This window comes from Nipponia nippon, unplaced genomic scaffold (genome assembly GCF_047370975.1).
Source record: "Nipponia nippon isolate SJK-2023a ecotype South Korea unplaced genomic scaffold, ASM4737097v1 scaffold_4, whole genome shotgun sequence".
NCBI lineage: Eukaryota > Metazoa > Chordata > Aves > Pelecaniformes > Threskiornithidae > Nipponia > Nipponia nippon.
Window position 1 is genome coordinate 73187547 of NW_028262358.1, and position 23371 is coordinate 73210917.

Below are 23371 nucleotides of genomic sequence, written 5' to 3' on the forward strand. Positions count from 1 at the left end.
GTAGGAAAAATACAGTCAGAAAAGGGTGTTCTTTCAAGATACTATGTGAGGATTTAGCAATGTGATTCCCAAGATGCGAATAAAGACAGAACAGCTGAAAATTTGTACATTCCTTGATAATATAATTCAGCACGGCAGTTTGGCATTTTCTGCTCAAAGCCAAGTATTGGCAATTCATCTACACTGATGCTAAATTATGGTTGGTATAGATATATAAGACTGTAATTGCACAGTAATAATAAATGAGAAACTTTCACAAAAACTACATACATAACAGTTCGTAGACTTAGTCTGTTCCGTTTTCCTTCTAAATGTTCATCTTCAATCAGCACTGCAAAAATCAATCTCTTTTTTTCTTGGTTTTTAGTCTTGTTCTAAGTATGAGTTGCTGTTTATGAGATTGACTATTGCTAGTAATTTCAGAGGAAGCTAGGTTTGCCTAGCACACATATCTTAATAAAATCGCAGCACTCTGAATAAACTGGAGTGCTTGAAAGTAGAATCACTTTTCTAAATATTAAATGTAAGGGACATAATGAACAGATTGATTTGATAGCATGAGAAACTTGCATCTCCTGACTTCCTCTAGATATTCATTTCCATATATGTAATCTTTCCTTTTTTTAATGTTCTTTCCACTGAGCAAATTAATCTCATGTTCCCACTGCTGGAGTTATTTTCATCATTTATTGTGTCAGTGTTATTCAACACAGTCAAAACATAAATCTAGTGCCTAGTTTTTAAGGATCCATTATAAGATGATGATAATTTTGTTCTCCCTTTCCAGACACAAAATGCAACTTATGAATGTGATCAAGTTCTAAAGGTTTTCCGTGTGATGCAGAGCATTGCTGTGACAAGTAGTAGTATTGTGAAGACAAAATACTAGAAATGTTCAGATTTTGAAAGAGATCGTTTGATGTGCTGCGAGATATGGTTGAAAACCACAGTTATAGAACACAAAAAACATCAGGGGTCTGAAATTTGTTCTTGTTTACTAGTGGTTGAGAGGGGAGAGCAAAGAAAACCTTTTGAAATCTGTCATGGAACAGAGGAGACCATTTAGCACTTCTCAAAATATCTGGCAACTCACTGGTTAGAGAACATGCCTCACATCTTAAAGTTCAAGGGTCAGATCTTTACTCAAAATAATCTGAAATTAAAATCTCTGCCTTCCTCTTTCCTGATAAAATTTCTATGAAGACTTTCTATGAAATATTTTAGTTGCAATGAAACTTTATCTCATAACAAGGAAAAAATAATTTCGGACCAACATTGTTAACTACTACATTGTTAAGTACTGTAAAACTTTACGCAGTTGTGCCTCTAAAACAGAGTAGATTTAAAGTTGTTTAAATGTCTGAAGCTCTGTTGACTTCAGTAAAACAAAACCCCTTTTAATTCAATTGACGTTCTGGCCCAAAGGATCTGAGAAAAACTGTAAAGTGTTAAATGAAAAGAACTTATAATTGTGTTTCTCAAAAACCTACTTTTATCTAGAAACAAAAATTTAGATACAGAAATGTTTTGAGAAGTTGATAATGTATCTGACACGTCTTCCAATTTCCAAATGATCTGGAATTCACAAACAGCTGGTTTGCATAATATCTACAAGTGTTGCAGATTAGATGCAAGCTATCACTTTCAACAGGACCAGGCAATCTGAAAGTGCATTCTCCTTTACATTTTAGCAGTCATGTCTCATTACACAGCTAATGTTCTATTACTCTGTCTAATGTAACATGACATGACTGGTAAAATTCGAGGAAGCAGACAATTTTTCATATTAGAAAACCACTCTTCCTCACTCTGAACTGGTTGTTGATTCCATTTTGAATACACCAAACTGTAATCTTGCCTAAATCACCTATACAGGAGAGCTAGCTAACATAGCAGCTATCTTGCTACCAGAGGAATGAAAAGCCAAGCTTGAATAGCTTGGTGTGTCACAAAAAAAAAAAAAAAAAAAAAAAAAAAACATGACATATGATGTTTGTTTCTTTGAAATTTCTTTGAAAGCCTGTTATGGTTGAATATAAGCTTTTTCTCTTCTGTTTATGTATTCTACTACCCACACATACAAAATATAATCAGGTTGTACTTTTTTAATTAAGAAAAACCTCACATAGATAGATATTAAGGAAAATATATTGCAAAGTTTGATTCTTTTTGGAAGCTGAATACTAAGAGTTGAAAGCAGATGGAAATATCTTAGTCCTGCACATGTGACATGTATATAGTCCTTAGACAAATGCAATTGCCGTTAACTTTGGCAAGTGATCTGTTTCACTAAAGATTTTGAACTGTAATGAACAAATACTTCTTTGGCACATCAATCTGGAGTATAAGAAGGGCTGTGTCCTAACCTGAATGGCAGCTACAGCAGAATCCTCAGGTGGATTGACTTGACTCTAGCAGTTGTCCTCAGCAGGGCTAAGACTGACATAAGCTGTTATTTCAGTTTTAGGATTGGGGACCACTACACAGACTGAGGTCTATGAGACTTCCAATTGTCTGAATAAGCCTCTGTTGTACGTGAAGCTGGCATCTAGAGAAAAAAGAAAACTTTATGTCTGAACCTACTGAAGTTAGATGTAAGAAATGTTTTAAATGAGACACAATGAACCTCATTATGATCTTTCCTTAAGGAACATGGAAAAATGACTGGATTCACTTAGAATATTTCTAATGCCAACAACGATTACTTAACACTTCAGGACATTTTCATGATCTCAAAAGTGACCAGGTCTGACTAAGTCATTGACAATAATAGGAGGAGGATTACAGAATAAGTAATAAAAATTAGGCTGCTAAGGAGTACCAACAGTCTTACAAAAGCAGGTTCGCTCAAGTTTGTGGTAATCGTGTTTGGCTAGATCTTAGAAATTCTAGTACCTTTAGCCAGTGGCACCAGCACCCCTACTTGCACATTGCTGGAAACAAAAATTGTTAATAAGATTGTTTAACAAAGCCCTGTTGCATAAAAAGGGCCCTCACAAAAACAAATTTCTGCTCTATTCTGATGTCAAGTGCTTCTTTCTTTCTCTATTTTTTTCTGTCAGTCAATCAGTGTCTTTGGAGACAAATTTCCTGTCTTGGCAGTAGTTGTATTAAGTATTAATTGGGCAAAGGTATTTTAAGTGATAGAACTCATTTGGGTTTTGATGCATCAAAGCTGCACAATCATGAAGGAGGGTCATAACAGTTGTTTCTTTTTCTACTGAGATTTTGGAAAATTTCTGAAATTTATAAGAGGAAAAATAACAAAATTAATTATTTTCACTCAATGACTTCAGATACATATTTAGTATTTTTGATAGCCATAATAGTCTTTTCTTGATTTAAGTGTACGTAAACTATATACAGCATATTTACACCTTGCACTGGGAAATCATTACAAATATTTCAATTTTTTGTACAAAATTTGTTGGAAAAATATTTTTTTTTGTGTGGACATCTTGTAAAGAAAGGCTTTTTTTCAGTTTACAAAGAAAACATTTTCATGTTGTAATACTGAATACTCTAAATATACAGTATTGTAATAACCCGGGTATTACAAACTTTCCTAAACTGTCAAGTTAAGTATACCATGCTTCAACAAAATTATTACTTGTTTATATTTTATTGATGTAACAAAAATAGTAAGTGGTTTAATCTGCAGAATAAATCTCCTACACGTAAATATATACTTTTTCAGTTGAAAGGCCATTATGAAAGACTGACATTAAAGAATACTCCTAGATTTTATCCTAGTGTAAACAAAACAGTTTTTATTGCAAACTTTTCACTCAGGAAGGATACACACTTACACTATACATGTTTTTCATACTTAAAGAATAAAAAGAAATTATGAGGTAAGAGTGTGACAGAACTTAATTTTTCTTAGTCATACTGCTAATAAAAAAAAGGAAAAGAAAGGAGAGAGAGCTGTACATTAAATATCTGATATGGCAATGGATAAAGCTTTCTTTACATAATCACTAAGACATCTTCAAATTTTTTTATGTGTCTGAAAATTGTAGACTGGAAACCCATCAAAAATATATTGGCACTCCAGCTGCTTTTTCTGATTGACCTAATTTTTATCTTTCTCAGCTTTCTCTAGATTTTTTTTTATTATTTAGGTCTCCAATATTTAAAAGTAATGTATGAAAATTAAGTGTCTGAATGTCAGAATACAGCAATTTGAATATTTCATGTTCTTTTTATTTCATTCTCACTTCATATCATTAATATGCATTCAGAATACAGTATTTACTGTGCAATACACCTGTCTTGCAGGGCAGCCACTAAGAGTATAGACAGGTCCTTGAGACATGCATTCTTGGACAACTATCCTTACAAATGACCATAAGGTGACTTTACATAAACAGCGGCAGTAAATATTGTGATGCTCCTAAAACAAAGTGGTTAGAGATTAAGATTAATAGTTTTCAGGTGGTTTTGCTTACTAGCATGATCTTATGGGGAGCTTAAAAAAAAAAAGTGGAAGGACCATAAAATGTCATTTAGCTTAGCAGTTACCCAAAGCAGAATTAGCTATGCCTAAAAAGTCCCTGACAATTATTTCTCTACACCACTCTCCAAATTTCCAGTGAAAAAGATTCCCTAACCTCCACAAGAAATCTGTGTCCCTGTTTAACCACCAGAATTACACTTTTGCTCTCATGGGCTGTAAGCCTTACAAAGGGATCATTCCTTGCAGAAGAGAAAAAGAAAAGGAAAATTGTGTTTTGAAAAGGTGTGTTTAGAAGAATGAAAAGCAATAGCCCAAGCTTCTATCTGCTGTGGACTTCATCAGGAGAAACAGTGTTTTATTCTTCTGAAAGGCAGTTATTTACCATTCCGAGGGGGGCAATTTTTACATTCTGCTTTCCTCCAGAAATATTATCCCCAAAATAGTCCATATTTTCAGTAATCTCCTTTTCTAAGTCGCAGATTTACTAGCTTCCTAACTATACATATATATATGTGTATATATATGTGCGTGTCTATACATACATATATATTCACATTCCAAGCCCACACATATTTTAACTCTACAAAAGAACATATCCTTGCTATCATGTCACTATGCCAGCTGAATTGGTATCCTTTTTTCTTTGTTGCCAGGACTATTACAATGAAATTGTCTCCACTTGTGATCTCATATTATAAAGATTCCCGAAGCTGACAACTCAAGGCACTATGATATACTCCTCTTACACTGTTAAAGCAGACATAGGGAGCAGAGTTCTCTGTAGAGCATAAGTAAAGATTTATAGACATGGTGAAAGAACACTTTCCCTGCTGCCTTCTTAAAATAATTATGACTTTCCATGAATCTCTTTCTAAATCAAGTGCAGAATGACAAAAGCATAAGGAAACAAGCTGCAAAAATACCATTTACAATAAGTTCTGGTGAACTATTCCAGCAGCATATCACATCCTTGGGTGACAACTGTATATAATTATTTCAAGAAGACATATGTGCTTTAATATGAAAAAGTATTTATTGTGCCTGCCACTATGTTTCAAAAACTTGCTTTCTGCCTTGATTGTTGTGTTACTATAATACTTTCATATGATATTACTAAATATGTGAGTGAACAGACACAAAGTGAGAGACACACAAAAGGGCACTACATGACACAAAATAAACATAATAGATTGTCCATTTCTAACAGCCATGAAGAAATATTCTTATTTAGAAAAACAAAGTACCCCTGAAATGAAAACAGCCCTTAACTTTAAAGAGACCATTGCTACTCTTCATTCAGGTTTTGAGAGACAACTCTGATTTGTCTGATCTACCAGCAGCAGATACATGGGCTTATTGATATGTGGGGTTAGGTAGCTGCTGTGTGTTCAAGGGTATCAATGACTTTCCATACTGCCATTTCTGTCTAAGTCTAATATATCTTACTGTAGCAGTACATACTGTTGAATTAATACCCTTCATTCTTTGTGTTAATTACACAGAATAAAACCATTCAAGATTAGTTGTTAACTTGTCAAGAAATGGTTGGGATGAAACCACTCTTCTGTTATATGGATTGTAAATGCAGAATTTCTCTCTCAGGTGCTCTCTGACAGCCTCTATCAGCTGAAGAGTGCCTTGACAGGCTGTAAAACCATCCTCACGTCTGGCTATTCAAGTGCTTCAGCTCACCCACTCAGTCCCTCACCCTTCTGGCAAGGTTTCCCCTCAGCCTCACAAGCACTGGGCAACACACAAAACACCCCCTCATAATAATAGGGTTATTTCTTTCAGGGAAGGGCACCCAGCTCATAATATGTTGCCAGCAACCCTTTCAATGAGCAGACGTCATTCACAGTCATCCTTAACTGACTATTTCTCTCATAGCTGACGTCTCCCTGGCTGCAGGGGTAATGTCTGCTGTGTGGCTCCACACAGGTAGGTAGACTGAGCTATCCTGTTCTCCTTGGGTTTGTAACCCCAACTTTTTTGACCTTCAAACACTGGCACACCTCAGAATGCTCTCTGTCGTTTCATGGCATGAACCCGATCCCTGCATTTTAGAGAGAGATTGCTAAATCCATTCAGATAGACTCCTGCCATTATGTAGAAATACATTCAGCTAACATACTCAGATCCAGTGAAAACAACTAAATGGAGGCACTAAAAGATGATCTGGACACACGAAAGAAATGAATAAGAACTAGTAATCTAAAGGATTTGTATTATTAAATTCCATTAAACCAAAAGACACCAATTTGTGTGATGACTTCAAAGAAAATTATAACATAAATGCAAAAGGTTTATGAACTACAAAGGGTCAGCACACAAAACAGAGGATCTTACAGCAGACAGACATAGATTCATTCATAGAACTGTTTAGGTTGGAAAAGACCCTTAAGATCATCAAGTCCAACCATTAACCTAGCACTGCCAAGTCCACCACTAAACCATCTCCCTAAACACCACATCTACCCGTCTTTTAAATACCTCCAGGGATGGGGACTCAACCACGTCCCTGGGCAGCCTGTTCCAGTGCCTGGCTACCCCTTCAGTGAAGGAGTTTTTCCTAATATCCAACTTCAACCTCCCCTGGCACAACTGGAGACTTTTTCCTCTTGTCCTAATGGCTTGTTACTTGGGAGAAGAGACCGACCCCCACCTCGCTATAACCTCCTTTCAGGTGGTTGTAGAGAGCAATAAGGTCTCCCCTGAGCCTTCTTTTCTCCAGGCTAAACAACTCCAGTTCCCTCAGCTGCTCCTCATAAGACTTGTGCTCTAGGCCCTTCACCAGCTTCATTGCCCTTTGGACATGCCCCAGGATCTCAAAGTCTTTTATGTAGTGAGGGGCCCAAAACTGAACACAGTACTCGAGGTGTGACCTCACCAGTGCCGAGTACAGGGGGGATGATCACTTCCCTAGTCCTGCCGGCCACACTATTTCTAATGCAAGCCAGGATGCTATTGGCTCTCTTGGCCACCTGAGCACACTGCTGGCTCATATTCAGTGGGCTGTCAACCAGCACCCCAGGTCCTTTTCTGCCAGGCCACTCTCCAGCCGCTCTTCCCCAAGCCTGTGGTGTTGCATGGGACCCAGCACTTGGCCTTGTTGAACCTCATACAGCTGGCCTCGGACCATCGATCCAGCCTGTCCAGATCCCTCTGTAGGGCCTTCCTATCCTCCAGCAGATCGACACTTCCACCCAACTTGGTGTCATCTGCAAACTTACTGAGGGTGCATTTGATCCCCTCGTCCAGATCCTTGATAAAGGTATTGAACAGAACTTGCCCCAATACTGAGCCCTGGGGAACACCACTAGTGACCACAACTCAACACCACAACTCTTTGGGCCCCACCATCCAGCCAGTTTTTTACCCAGCGAAGCATACGCCCATCCAAGCCATCAGCAGTCATTTTCTCCAGGAGAATGCTGTGCAAAATGGTGTCAAAGGCTTTACTAAGGTTCTGGTAGACAACATCCACAGCTTTTCCCTCATCCACTAAGCAGGTCACCTTGTCATAGCAGAAGATCAGGTTAGTGAAGCAGGACCTGCCTTTCATAAACCCATGCTGACTGGGCCTGATCTCCTGGTTGTCCTGTATGTGCTGTGTGGTGACACTCAGGATGATCTGCTCCATGACCTTCCCTGGCACCGAGGTCAGGCTGACAGGCCTGTGGCTCCCCAGATCCTCCTTCCATCCCTTGTTGTAGATGGGTATCACATTTGCTAACTTCCAGTCAATTGGGACCTCCCCGGTTGACCAGGACTGCTGAAAATGATGGAAACTGGCTTGGTGAGCACCTTCACTGGCTTCCTCAGTACCCTTGGGTGGATCCCATCTGGCCCCATAGACTTGTGTGTGTCTACGTAGTATAGCAGGTCGCTAACTATTTCCCCTTGGATTATGGGGGCTTCATTCTGCTCCCCATCCCTGTCTTCCAGCTCAGGGGGCTGGGTACCCTGAGAACAACTGGTCTTACTACTAAAGACTGAGGAAAAGAAGGCATTAAGTACCTCAGCCTTTTCCTCATCCTCTGTCACTATGTTTCCCTCCGTATCCAATAAAAGATGAAGATTCTCCTTAGCCCACCTTTTGTTGCTAATGTATTTATAGAAACTTTTTTTTATTTTCTTTTACGGCAGTAGCCAGATTAAGTTCCAGTTGGGATTTGGCCCTTCTAATTTTCTCCCTGCATAACCTCACAACATCCTTGTAGTCCTCCTGAGTTGCCTGCCCCTTCTTCTAAAGGTCATAAACTCTCCTTTTTTTCCTGAGTTCCAGCCAAAGCTCTCTGTTCAGCCAGGCCAGTCTTCTCCCCCGTAGGCTCATGTTTTGGTACATGGGGACAGCCTGCTCTTGCACCTTTAAGACTTCCTTCTTGAAGAATGTCCAGCCTTCCTGGACTCCTTTGCCCTTCAGGACTGCCTTCCAAGGGACTCTATCAGCCAGCCTCCTAAATGGGCCAAAGTCTGCCCTCTGGAAGTCCAAGGTAGTGGTTCTGCTGATGCCCCTCCTTGCTTCTCCAAGAATCGAAAACTCTATCATTTTGTGATTGCTGTGCCCAAGACAGCCTCCAACTGTCACATCACCCACCAGTCCTTTTCTGTTTGCAAACAACAGGCCCCACGGGGCACCTTCCCTTAGTTGGCTCCCTCACCAGCTGTGTCAGGAAGTTATCTTCCACAGACTCCAGGAACCACTCTTGTGGTTTAACCCCAGCCATCAACTAAGCACCATACAGCCGCTTGCTCACTCCCCCCCACCAGTGGGATGGGGGAGAGAATCAAAAGGATAAAAGTCAGAAAACTCATGGGTTGAGATAAGAACAGTTTAATAATTCAAGTAAAATAAAATAGAATAGTAGTAATAGTAGTAGTAGTAGTAATAATAATAATAATAATATAATAATAACAATAATAATACAATCATAATATCCAAAGCAAGTGATAACGATACAATTGCTCACCACCCACCAACCAATGCCCAGCCCGTCCCCGAGCAGCAATTGCTGCCCCCCGGCCAACTCCCCCAGTTTATATACTGAGCATGACATCATATGGTATGGAATAGCCCTTTGGTCAGCCTGGATCAGCCGCCCTGGCTGTGCCCCCCCTAGCTTCTTGTGCACCTGGCAGAGCATGGGAAGCTGCAAAGTCCTTGACTAGTGTAAGCACTACTTAGCAACAACTAAAACATCAGTGTGTTATCAACATTATTCTCATCTTAAATCCAAAACACAGAACTATACCAGCTACTAGGAAGAAAATTAACTCTATCCCAGCTGAAACCAGGACACCTCCTAGACTGTTTCCTCTCTGTTGTATTGTATTTCCAGCAGACATCTGGTAAGTTGAAGACCCTCACAAGACATAACAAAACACTTTAAATAAAAGACCCTGAATGGTAAAATACAAAAAGGTTTGTTTCTGTCAAGAAACAGAAATAACTGCTGAAAGAAAATCGTGACTTTAGACCCATTGGGTTGTCTTATTTTATTTAGCCAAACCTTCCACACTCTGATAAACTTCTGTGCCAGTGAATATTCGTGGATGTGCTGGTTTTGGCTGGGGTAGAGTTAATTTTCTTCATAGTAGCTAGTATGGGGCTATGTTTTGGATTTGTGCTGGAAGCAGTGTTGATAATACAGTAATGTTTTTGTTATTGCTGAGCAGTGCTTACACAGAGTCAAGGCCTGATCGTCAACTGACCAAAGGGATATTCCATACCATATGACGTCATGCTTAGCACATAAAGCTGAGGGAAGAAGAAGGAAGGGGGTGACATTTGGAGTTATGATGTTTTGTATTCCCAAGTAACCATTACATGTGGTGGAGCCCTGCTTTCCTGGAGATGGCTGAACACCTGCCTGCCAATGGGAATTAGTAAATTATATTCCTTGTTTTGCTTTGTTTGCGTGTGTGGCTTTTGCTTTACTTATTAAATTGTCTTTATCTCAACCCAGGAGTTTTCTCACTTTTACTCTTCTGATTCTCTCTCCCATCCCACCGGGGCGAGTGAGTGAGCGACTGTGTGGTGCTTAGTTGCCAGCTGGGGTTAAACCATGACAGTGGATGGTGCAGCTTTCTAACAGCTTGATTCTTTGAGATAAAGTAGTTTTATTCTTTAGAAGAAAACATTTCTGACGTTTGTGTACTTGGAAGACAGGCATCCAGGTAGTTCTTTTAACTGTGTATAATCTTGTGCTTGCAAGGAGTAAAAAAAAAAAAAAAAGGTTTTAAATAGCATTTGGTTTGCAAGTGCTGTGATGAAGAAGTTTCATTTAGACTAACTAGCTTACAAAGTAGTAGTGGCCTACAAAGATTAAAATTATTGAGATTCTTTAATCTAGGGAAGACAAAGAGGAGAGAAGGAGCACGATGGAAAAGAAAAATGCCCAAATAACAGACTTCAGATACAAATAAGACTGCTAGCAAGACCTGTGAACACATCCCTTTTAGATTAGGGCAGCAATGAAAGTTGTGCTTATATGCTTGTGATGTTGCCACTGCAATACAGCTTCTTCTCTCTTGGCAGAGAAACAAAACATAAGAAATAGCTAGAAATAATCTGAAAGAATAAAAACTCCTGAATCTGGGGCAAAAATTCTCCAGTAAAAATAATAGGTCAGTAATACGCCCCGCACCCTAGCAAAATTTCTCTCTACAAACAACTGGCCTAAGTTGGCCTTATACTTGTTGAATCTTCAGTGAGCTCACTAACCCATGAGTAGGTATGTTTTTTGAAGTCCCAGTACTCTTTATAAAAATCTTTGCTTAGATGAAGAAAACCAACCAACCAATGAACCAACGAACAAACCAACCAACCAACCAACCAACTGAAATTTTTTTCTTATTCTTTCATGTATAAGTAAAAATAAACAAAAAAATAGAAACATATGGAAATGTTGTCATGCAGAAGTATACAAACTGCAAATGAGTACATTTATTTTATTTAGTATTTAGTTCTTTTCAAGACTGCATTTATTTCAAAGTTCACAGAGATCTAGCTTTGTTGCATTACGTATGGTAATTTTCACTTCCTCTTGGACTTAACCACTACAAAAATTGTATCATGCTCAACAAAATCAAATAAGAAAATGCTTTAATTAACAATACTAACCATGTTTTTACTATTGAAATCTTGCTTATATTTTGACTTTGTTTCTATTAAGCTTGCTGATAAAAGACAGATATTGAATACCTGTAAGTGCATATAATATGAAAAAAATGATGCTTCTTTTTTTGCTGGAATTTATTAATATGAAGCTTTTTATAAAGATGTTTTTACTGAATGAGCAATGCTAATGACTTTCACTTTTCTTTTGGACAAGTTACATGGTAAATTATGAAGTTTCATTGTGAGCTTCCAGACAAGGAATTAAAATGAACAAGGTTGAATTCATGTCCATTTTAGAAGAAGAAAAAAATATTCTTTTTTCAATTAGTTCAAACACTGCAGAGGCTCACTTTTAAAGTGTAGGCCCCTGGTACCCCTTTAACACTTTATTCAGCAATATGCAGTACCTTTTCCTCTTGTGCTCCATATTTCATTCACAACACATGACGCATGGCTTTTGTGTAATTAAATGTGTTACTCTTGACACTCATACAGAAAACATTCACATTATAATGGGAAGCGCTGTGTGGATGAAAAAAAAAAGACCTATTTGTCATCCTTCATTATGTCAATTCACCATAATAAATTAACAGAGAAGAAATATTCTACATATTTCCACTGTGCATTCTATAGCTCTTCCCGTTCAGCGTGCTAAGAGACCAATCTCTTTAGGGAAATAGTGCAGGAGTACTTAAAAGCACTTTGCAATCTGGTGTCTGAATTACATTCTTGTAAACTCTGTTTGGCATTGGATTAATATCTAATTTTGCTCTGACAAGAATAAGCAAAACTTATGCCTGCTAAAATGCTTATTTAGGCTGAGTATGAGAACATTTGTTTCTCTGTGGGAAATATACATATAAAGCTGCAAAAGAGAGCATGAACTACAGAAAAAAACCCCCTCTTCAAGACTTGGTAACGCTGGCAGTTCATGCAGCTGTGTACAAAAGAAATTATACAACATAGATGAATGTTTTAATAATCCATTTCAAACTCTATGCAATATATATGATCCATCACAAAAGAAATACAGAGATGTATGAATTATGTTGACAGAAAATGTAACGGAAATGGGTAGGGAACAACATATACCCTATATTATATGAAAAGTGTGTTCTGAGATACATAATTAATTGGTAAAAAGATCTTATGGGAACATTGTATAATCACTGCCCTTCACAGTAATCCTGCCTACAGGACTTCAGAGAATATTTATGAAATTATTGAATATTGCAGATGATTCTTGGTTAGGTCATGACCTACTTTTATGTCTTTTTTACTCTTTGTATCACAGATGCTTTAGAGCTCTTCAAAACAAAACAAAAGTCAATTGGTCTTTTTGTTAAATGCCTGGGGAAATTAATCTTTTCCCTGACTCCTCTCTCTCCTGTTATGACAAGAGACCTCGTTTGATTTGGTCACTTTTTCAAAAAGTTACTTGCTTATTACTACTAGTTGATCTTGATTCCACTGAAATCAGTGAGAGAATCACCCTTGGATTTTAGTGAAAGACCATGGGTTCACCTAACTCATTGAAAATTTCAGCTCAAAAGATAAGTTTTTCAGAAAGCTACAGTCGTCCACAGATAGACAACTAGAAAGGATTGCCTTGATTTCATAGAACCCCCACATATCGTATAGTATTTAACTCTTCTAGGATCAAAATTATAAGCTTTGTTGTGCTTGAATATCTAAGCAGCCACCAGTTTGGTGGTTTGTGTTTTGTTTTTTGTTTGGTTGTTTGTTTTTTTTTTTAAATACAGCTGAAAAAGCATTTTCATTGTAATAAAAACAATGTAAAATCTGTCCCTTTTCTCTTTGCGAACTATTATGAGATTTATATTTCTTTGACAATGTAACTTTTTTCCAGGACAACATAGTGCATTTTTCTATCTAGTCATAGGATAGGTATATTTGATATAGTAGCACTTGAGATGCTATTAGTAAATCTGGAGAAAAGATTAGAATCAATAGAGAAATTGTAAAATTGGCAAAGATGTATTTTTAGGGTCAGCAGCACACAGATGTTTCAGACAGTACTATCAAGGTGATTCCTAGTCAAGCTCCTCAGAACATGATCTTGGAACTCATCTCGTTTATTGTTTTCAATCTGGCACAGTTTTAGATCAGTAATGATAAAGTTTGCCAATGCCATGAATGTGGAAGGTAGGACAGAGGAAATCAGAACTGAGTACCAAGAGATCTGGATGAACAGAAATAGGACTAGATTGAAATGCAAGGTCATGCATGTGGAGCTAATAATAAAAAGTTCTCCAGTATGCTGGAGGCTTATCAGCTGGAAATGTTTTGTAGGAATGGGATGTGATAGTCAATCTCCGAACGAATGAACTGCCAGTATGATGCAGCATAAAAATGGTAAATGCAAACTGAAAATGTATCGCAGAAGGTGAATCCATGAGAGACAGGCAAGCACTGGTACCATTTCACTAGGCCCTGGTAAAACCTCGGCTGCAATACAGTATTGAGTTTTCTGGTCAGGAAAGCTAACCTTGAAAGAGAACAGGTGCAGAGAAGGCTATGATAAAAACGGGAGAAGAGGCCCAGTTTTCTGGATGAGCCTGAAACTGTTTTCCGGGTAGGAAAATATATGTAGAAAAATGAAGCAGACAGGAACGTGATTGAGGTCCATAAGTATATCAGTGGATAAATAAAAGAAAGAAGAAAGAGCTCATTAGATGATAATACTGAAAAAAAAACATTCTAGGTGGACATAAACATACTAAGCTGGAAATGAAAAAGGCTTCTAGCCATTACACCAAGAAAATTTTACAGTGGCTTTCCAGATAGATTACATAGGAAGAAAGCTTTTAGAAGAGATCTTGGTAGATATAATCCCATTATGAATGGGATTATTTGTCATATGTCTGAGCCAGGATGGAAATGGGATACATGACACGTGTCCCTTCCATTCTCACTAGCAAGACTCCAGGGGCATCAGTGCTTCTAAATTACTCTAAAAGGGTAATATATGGTTCTGTTATACCTAAATGTATAGAGACTGAACCCATGTATTTAGTGATGTGTGTCTCTTAAGGGAAAATTGAACAATACCAAAGATCAGATTACCAAAATTTGACTTGAAAGACTAAGATTAATTTGTACACCAGCTTCTAAATATGGCATCTAGAAGGACTGGATACACTTTATAGGATGTCACCTGCAATGCAGGTGCCACTTATCTCTCTCTATTTCTGCCAGCTACATGTATCATGAAATGCAAATTTAGTAAGCATGTGATGCTGAGTGTTTGGATTTGTTACAAAAAAAATCTGTTAAATATGGAAGTAAATGTAAACAGTCACGCTCACAGGCAGCTCTTGAAATACATTATTCAACACATACTTGTATATATTTACTGTTTTTTTCCATAAACCTAGAGTCTGAATTAAAGAAATTCAGCTGTTTCCATTGTCCAGAGCTTGTTGTGGATTGACAGTCCAAGGAGAAAAACACATCAGCAAGGAGAGGGTGCTGAGATGTGCATGATGAATTTTCTGAAATCTGTAGAGAAGAGCAGAGGGCCCAGCTCTGCAGCATCTCTCCACTGTGACTGAGATCTGTAGACTCAAATAGGCATGTGGATCTGTCAAAGTTCAGAGCAGCAGTCTGCAGTGTGGCTCCAACAGAACTGGTAAACTTAGAAAACTGCTGATGGTTACAGAAATGATGAAAAAAACAGGGTTCTTAGCTTTATTTCAAAAAGTAAAATGCTAATTCCTAAATAATTTACATTTACACTCAAAATTGGTGGATACTCTTGCTTTAATTTGTTGTGTCTCAGTTCTCATCTCTACAATGGGAATGACGGAAGCTCTGTGAAAGTAAATTAATACTCATTTGTGAGGTATGCAGATGCCATATTGACTGGCAATCCTCTGAAGATGTAATTAATGTTTTTTCTCAGTAGAGTTTGAATAAATTGGTAAAAAGTGCCTGATCTGCCCAAAGGCCAATGAAAATAAAACAAAACATTACACAGCTGCTTAGTCATTGAGCAGGAATCATCTTCTGCAGTGATAGATGTCCTGTGCTGATGGAAGAAAAAATAGTACCTGGTTTTATAATTTTAAACTGTGTTATAATATATATCGACAAGCAGGGAAGGAGAAGATGAATAGAGTTAGTAAAGGTGACTTCAGTTTTAATGTTGCCTAATACATGAAAGCAACACTTTATCATAATAAGAATTAGAGGGTCCCCTTCTTCCCTTTCCTTCTCCTTTTCCTTCCTCTCTCTCTTTCTCTTCCTTTCCATTTTCCATGCCTTTTCTATTCTTCAAAGAAGAATGAACATAAATATTTTTAAAAAATGACCTGATACCAACAGGATTCATCATTGAGGTCAGGAAGTTAGACCTACAGGATATGTTTCTGCCAGTAGAGCTAACATCAGGCTTGACAATGGTAACAGATGGTCACCCCTTGTGTAGAGCAGCACCAGAGGAGAGTGAGGAGCACACTTTGCCAACAGGTTTCACAGATATTTATTGATAACAGCGAAATGCTGAGGTTTGGGATGGTTGGTTCATTTCCAAGATCTGTATGGCAGTATGCTCTAGTATTACAGACTTTTCTGTTTCTTTTTCTGCCTTCATGTCTTATTCCAGTTCTCTCGCTCTCTCCCCCACTTTTGGGACCTCATTCTCATCTTCACATCTTCACTGGCTTGTTTCCACCTGACTTTTTTCACTTAGCCAGCTACGGTCTTTGGTATTTAGATTTCTTCTTTTTCCTTATCAGCATATCCAAAATTATAAACTTCTCACAGTTTTCCCATCTGACTGCCACACAGACAGATCCGTTGTATCTTCCCATGCTCCTTTCCTGCACCTAGCACTTAGTCATCTGAGTTCAGTCTCTTCCTTACTAGTTCCTCCCAGGTCTCAGATCTTTCTCCCATACTTTTTACCATTGAAATCCCCGTCACTTCATCTTTGCCAGCTCCCCGGTCCCAAGAAATCCAGGGAAGACTTCTTGCGCTCCTGTGCTCAGCTGAATCAGCCTCCTTCTCAGTGCAGCTTTGGCTCTAGCCAAATGAAGAGCAGAGGAAAGACAGACCCTCTTGCTTAAGAACAGCATTGGGAGAGACAAAACCAGGCAACATCTGAACATACCTGGCTGGAGAATAGCTAAACATACACATGTAGCTGCATAACTCTAACAAACTGCTGTCTAGCATGCGTGAACTGAACTTCCAAATGGTCATGAACTGGAAAAATTTAAATGAATTTTTAGGAAGATTCCAAGGAGTCCTCAACTAAACTAATACTTACTGCTCTGCCGACTTACAAGTCTCTTCTCCATTACCCGCAGGTTCTGGAGTTCTTAAAAAGTAAGTCTCACAAGGAATGCATTAGCAAGAAATAAAACAAAATAATGTCCCTCAGTCTCATTCTCAGGTATAGCTGAGCTATTTTTGCTGGATGTGCTAGAAACATGCAGGCTGAGGCAGAGCTCCAGCATACAGAATTTCTGGTTGAATCACCAAAGTTTAGCAAACTTATAAGAAGCTAAAAACAGTGTAAGATAATGGCAGTGTCAGGAAGAAACATGGAAGGGGCAGTAAAATAGCTGAGAGTTATTCCTCTTATATACAAACCTCAGCTATTTTGCCAATGCTTATCTGAATGGAAAACAAGAATCAGTAGGCTTTGTATGTTAGTTTGGAATGGAACAGAGCAGTAAAAACATCATAAACCTGTGAAAATTATGACTAGTGTGGGTGCTCAATGAACTCTGTACATATCCATTGATCTTCTATAAAAATTAATTTTAGGTCTTTGCATATAATTTTTTTTTCTTCATAAAGGGAGTCATGCATGGACATTTGAAGGCAGAATTTGATTCTAAGCCTAGTATCTTTGGATTTTTTTTTCCAAACATGAAAGTCTCTCTTTAACATGCTAGTCACATTTCACTACGATTTTAAATAAGCTGCCTCTTATCCTACTATGGTTTAGTATGTTTTCCGGTATATTTAGAAAGTTGTCAAAAGCAGAGCTTCAACAAGATAAAGAAGGAGATGGTATAAATTCTGAAATATATCAAGGTTAGATTACCTTTGTTGCTTTGTATATCTAAGATTTGAATTGATTTTTCTGGTATGAAAACAATGGGGGGAAGGGACTTCTGATGTAATGCTTTGCAGAAGCCAGAAAAGTCAATAATATGCAGACAGCTCAAAAATATAGTATTTACTGATTCAGCGAAGAATGTTTTTAGTGGGTTATGACAAGTTCCAACCTAACAGAACTATATTGGTCAGATTTCTTAAAAATTATATCTATTCTTGTAATAGATGAGTTTACATAATCCTATAAGATCCTTAAACACCTTAACTTTTTATGAAGTTCTTGAAGGGCACGATTTTTTTCCAAAAAATAAGGCAACCTGCCATAAATTAATAAAAAGTTGGGGTATGAGACACTTCACATGGAATAGAATGCAAGTTTGAAAAATTGGGATATAATTACATAAAACACACCTTTATGACAGACCAGATGTTTAACAAAAAAAGCAACACTCTATTTTAATTGCCAGAACTAGCACTGAAACTTGAATTTTAAACTGAAAATGCAGGCAGAATATATTCCTATTACTATTAGCTACAATATTTTTAAGAACTGAGACCATGTATCTACGTGTGACAAAACAGTGTGGCTTTTAATGGTCAGATGTTGGCTCATGAACTGAATTTCATATTTTGCCAAAACACCACCATTTCAAGCTACTATCTTGGTTCCTTACCATCATATATGGAACAGTAGCCATCCTGTACCAATCCATGTCATTTTCTCCACCATTTTGATTTAGAAAACCCTCTTGAATATCAAAAAGCTCACTTGGTTTAAAGGGTCAATGAGATTACAAGCCAATGCAGCCATATAGCAGGTGTAACAAAGGCTGGGCGTTTAAATCTTACCATTCTTATGTATTGTTGCTGGCTTTGCTTTTTCGCAATGAATGGCAGGCTTTGTCTATTATTTCATTGTCAAAGCCTGTTTGTAATAAATGATACATACTTCTTCAAGTTACAGTACTGAAAATGAATACAATAAAGCTGTTGGATAATATACCTTGTAATAGAAAAAGAAAAAAAAAAGAAAAAAAGAACTTTGTTAAAGAACAGAGGTCTCAACTTTGCATTTCCTTAAAATAATGGCTACCAAATATCAGCTATTTTTGTACTACATGAAAGGTTGGAAACTTGGATAGCCAGGAACATCACAATTTTGCATCTGCTAATATCAATGTGATGATCCTACACAATATATGCAAAGAGGGACCGGTGTGTGATGTCCTGTACCTCTTCCATATTACAGTAGGCAACTCTCAAGTAAGGAGAAAACACTTTGGACTTAGTGAAGAAAATACAGTGAAAAAGGAACCAGCTAAAATATATCTACTTTAAATATTTAACAGGCTCTCTACAGTGGCAATAAGCACTCATTCATTTTTGAGCTGTTAATGATTACTCTTGCCACAACAGGTTGAAATATAGCCTGAATTTAACACTATACAGTGTAGATTTACATCTCTTTCCCATCCCAAACATCTGGTCTTGAAGCCAGGCAGCCCTACGCACTCAAAACGTTCTGCTAATGTATCAGTCATTTCTTGATTTTGTTACTGATCTTAATGAAAATGGGATCAAGAGTTCATTTTCTCATATTAAAACCATACAGTAACCAGCAAAGAGTCTGGGCTTTTCTCTCTTTGGGCTAAGACAGGATAGTGCCAGCTGACTATGTCTGAGGAGTCGGTCAGGGTGACAAAAACCACCCCTAAAACCATCCTCCTTGGGGAAAACAAAGAAAGATACTCTAGGAAGTGGGTGAGTCCCATGAACTTAGATTTTCTAGCATTTCCCAGAGTTTCAAGTTTGGGTTTTTTTTGGGAGAACGTCTCCTAAGCCACAGAGGATTTAGAAGCAATGTGTGGATGTCTTGAGAGGATGTAGGTGTTATCCTACACTCCTCATCCCCTAATGAGCAATGGGATTTGTTTTACAGCACATCCTGACCATGAAAAAGGAGATGAAGGACTTTCATGCTGCCTGCTCCACATGAGAAGGTATTTTGTTTCCAGGCCCGGTTTCCCCTGTAACATACCAGCTTCTTCTATTCACTGTTGTCACCCAGCTAGCCCTACTCCCCATCCCCATCACCTTTCCCGTTCCTTTTCCCCAGATCCTCATGGGATCAGTCATCTTTTTTGCACATATTATCTTCCACTCACAGACCAGACAGCTCGATTTAGCAGTGACAGATTCAACTTCTCTGAATACAGACTTTCCAAAACAAATATTTTGGCACATGGCAATTAGGATCACAGCCTAATGTCAAAAAGTCCTATGTCAAAAAAACCCCAGAAAACATTGCACTTCATTTTACCACAGATGTCTTTCTACTAATTAAGTTGCTTGTGTAAAGAATAAGGTGCAAGGTGTAACTTTCATATTCTTTCTGTATCAGTGATTCTATGACTTCTCCTCCAAGTGGTAGCATTTTTTAATAGCACTCGGCAGGGGGTTGAGAGCTGTGCTTTTAGCTTTGCTTCTTTTCTATACTCATCTTCTATACTAATTTTTTAAATTATTTTGAAGTATGCTATTTATATAATGGGTATATATATATATATAGCATGTAGACGTGCACACACATTTATGTATGAATATATAACTTCAGGCAGAATATATTTGGATTAAAGGGCATATACATGTATGTGTATATACATCTGTAACAAATATGGAAGGGAAAAAGGGCCCTATATATCCTGTTTTCATACTCTAATTTTGATTATGTCGAGTTTAGCTTGGTTTCTCTCTGTAAAAGAACTGGAACTAAAACTTTAAATGGCACACAGTATAAATAAGTAATTAAATGGTGGAGGTAAAATTATCCAAAATCCTTGTTATAAAGTAAGAATTTTTCATATGCTGCTGTCCACCTTTGTACATATTACCTTAAGCATAGCACAATGTTTTTACTCATAAAATGAACACAAAGTAGCAAAAAAACCACAGTATATTTCTTATTACTTTTGTTGTTGAAGAAACCCTTTTTAATTGCAACAGAGGAGAGGGGAGTTTACTATGAAAAGGAAATGGCTTATCTTTAAAATATTAGAATTTGATCGCGTGCTATTGTTGCCTGCCAACAATGAGCTAAAGAGGTTAATGGATCATAGGTCTGGCAAACAGCCACGCTACCTCCAGCTCAATACATTTAACTGCATAATCTGGGTTAAGGTTTGGTGCTATTTTCTTTCATCAGAGCATGAATTGTTGGTAAATAAAAGTTAGGTTTTATCCAATCTGTTTCCCAAAAACAGCACCACTTATCACTGATCTTGATTTCCACAGCTGGAGGAGCGAGGGAAAGCAGCCGGCGGACTCCCAGGCTCCCTGCGCCCCCGGGCTCGGGCGCTCCGCCCCGCGGCCGCGTTGCCCTCCGCGGCCGCCGGCGCAATCTGCGCGGGGTGACTGCGCGCCCTCTTGGCGGGGGCGAGCAGCTGCGCGGCGCACCGCGGGGCTCCGCGGGCATCTCCAAGGTACCGGGGTCCGGGTGCTCCGCCGCCGGGCACTACCTGGTCGCCCTCCGGGCGGGCACCAGCGCCTCCTCCCTCCTCCCGCCGGGGTGCCAAACCCGAGGCCTCAAAACCCAGGGGGAGCGCTCCCAGGGGCCCTCAACACGCGTCTTCCACCCCCGGCAAACTCCACTTGCAACTCAGAAACCACCACCTGGAGCTACCTCTCCAGCGAGCGGGGTGCGTCTGTGCGTGTGTTTGGATTTGGGGGCTGGGTTTTGGGGTGTTTTTCTGAGAGGGAGGTTGAGAGAGAGAACTATCGTCAGGAAGGGAAAGCACACGAAAAGTACATAGCTCCTTCTCTCCCATCTTGCGTGTTTCTTGGGTACGCTGTTGGAGGAACCAGGCAGCAGCGGCAGCGTTATAATGCAAATCACAAAGCGAGCAACTTTCAACGCTGTTGTGGCTATTTTTGATTTCTCTCCCGAGAACGGGCTTTTTTGGTGTGCGTGTTGCTTTTTTTTTTCCCCTTTCCTTGTGATTGTTATAATTATGCCCTCCCGCCTTTCTCCGCCTGCTCCCGCCTCCCCTCCCCCAAGAAACCAGGCAGTAATGATGCACTGTCCTCGGTCCTCTTCAGCGGGTCGTTCCGCTCGGGAAGAAGGTGAGCCGAGCGGGGAAAGCAGCGTTCGCAGGCATGCGAGGGGGCACTGCACCGCTGCCCAGCTGAGGCGGGCCCTCCTCGCTGCTGCCTCATTCCGCCGCCGTTGCTCCTGGGGCCCGCCGGCAGCTCTCGGGGGCAGCCGGCTGCCCCTCTTCGTCCCTCTCTTCTCCCCCTCCAGCCGCGTCCCGGCGGGGGAAGCCTCCCAGCGCCGCCCCAGTGCTTGCGGGAGCCCGGCCGCTGGCCGCGGAAGGGCCGCTGCGCTCCGCGCAGCGCCGGCGGAGGGCCCTGCCCTGCCCTTCCCCCGGCCGCCGGGCGAGCCGGCAGTACCTGCCTGTGCTGCCCGCCTTAGCGGGCTGGGAGGGATGGCAGGAGGGAGGGAGGGAGGGAAGGAGGGAGGCTCCTGCGTGCGCGGGGAGAGGCTCCGGCTCTCAGCTGGGCGCTACCGGCAGCGGCAGCTGCTGCCGTGCTGCACCGCGGGCGGTGGCGGCTCCCGGCGCGGCGGGAGCGCGCCGCTGCCGCGGGGCCGCAGCTTTGGGGCGGGGGGCTCAAACCTCGGCCGGGAAGTAGAGACAGAGTTCTGATTTTTTTTTTTTCTTTTCTTTCCTGGCGATTGGGCTTTTTTATTACCATTATTTTTAATCCCAGCCCCCGCTTCCCCCCCTCCCCGCCCGCGGTGCGTGTGCCACCGGGGAGAATGCGCGCCTCCCCCAACCCCTTCCCCTGCAGCTCCCGCCGCGGCGGCGGGGCGCGGGGGGCGGCGGGGAGCCGCGGGGCCGGGGGCGCGCTGGGCCGCACCTGGCTGCGCCGCGCTGCGCGGGCTGCGCCCCCTGAACTCCACCGCCGCTTCCCGCCGCCCCTCGGTGCCTGAATCACCGCTCGCTTGTGTCCAGCAACGCGCACACAGGCACGGAGGCACTCACTCACTGACTCGCAGCACTCTGCCGAGCTGCCCAGGCTGCCGAGCAGCGCAGCGCCGCGCCGCGCCGCCCGCCAGCAGCGCCCTCCCTCCCTCCCTCCCTCGCTCCCTCCCTCTCTGCTCCTCCCTTGCTCCCGCCCGCCCGCCCGCCCGCCGCTCTGAAGGATGCCCGGTAAGTAGCGGCGAGGACCGGCACCTCTGCCGGTGCGTGATCTGACGGGTTAGGGACGGCTTTATAATGCTGCCGCCCGCCGGGGGGGGGCGCGGGGCGGGGGGGCGAGGGGAGGGGAGGTGACAGCGATCCGAGGCAGGAGGCGGCGGGGCTCGCCGGGTGCTCCTCAGAAGGACTTTTAGCTGCGCGGCCGGGGCTTGGATGTGGGCGCCGAGGGACGGGGTCTGTGCACCGCAGCGGGCACCGGCCGGGGCGGGGGCGCTTCGCCTGCGCTGCGGGTTGCTGCCTGCAGCACCGCGGTGAGTACGGGGTCCCCCGGGGACGGGAAAGGTGTGGAGGGTGCCCCGCCATGCTGGGGGGTCCCTCCTCGGCGGCTCCGCTCCGCGCCTTGCTGGGGTCGGGGCGCGAAGGGCACGGTGCCCCCGGCGCGCCCCGGGGACTGTGCCCTGCTTCTTCCCCCCTCGTTTTTGGCGACGTCCCTGGGGGCTGCCA

The 23371-nt window shown here is 41.1% G+C and overlaps 1 protein-coding gene across 13 annotated transcripts in view; it reads left to right on the plus strand.

Annotated features, from left to right (window-relative positions):
• Positions 1-21174: 21174 nt before the first annotated feature.
• Positions 21175-23371, plus strand: part of HS3ST5 (heparan sulfate-glucosamine 3-sulfotransferase 5) — a 199436-nt gene continuing 197239 nt past the window's right edge. For 6 of the 13 annotated variants that reach the window (XM_087774994.1, XM_087774993.1, XM_087774995.1 and 3 more), the window contains exon 1: positions 23018-23178. The gene's annotated coding sequence lies outside the window, so the exon portion shown is untranslated. The other 7 variants (XM_087774991.1, XM_087775002.1, XM_087774990.1 and 4 more) reach the window with 6 other exon arrangements.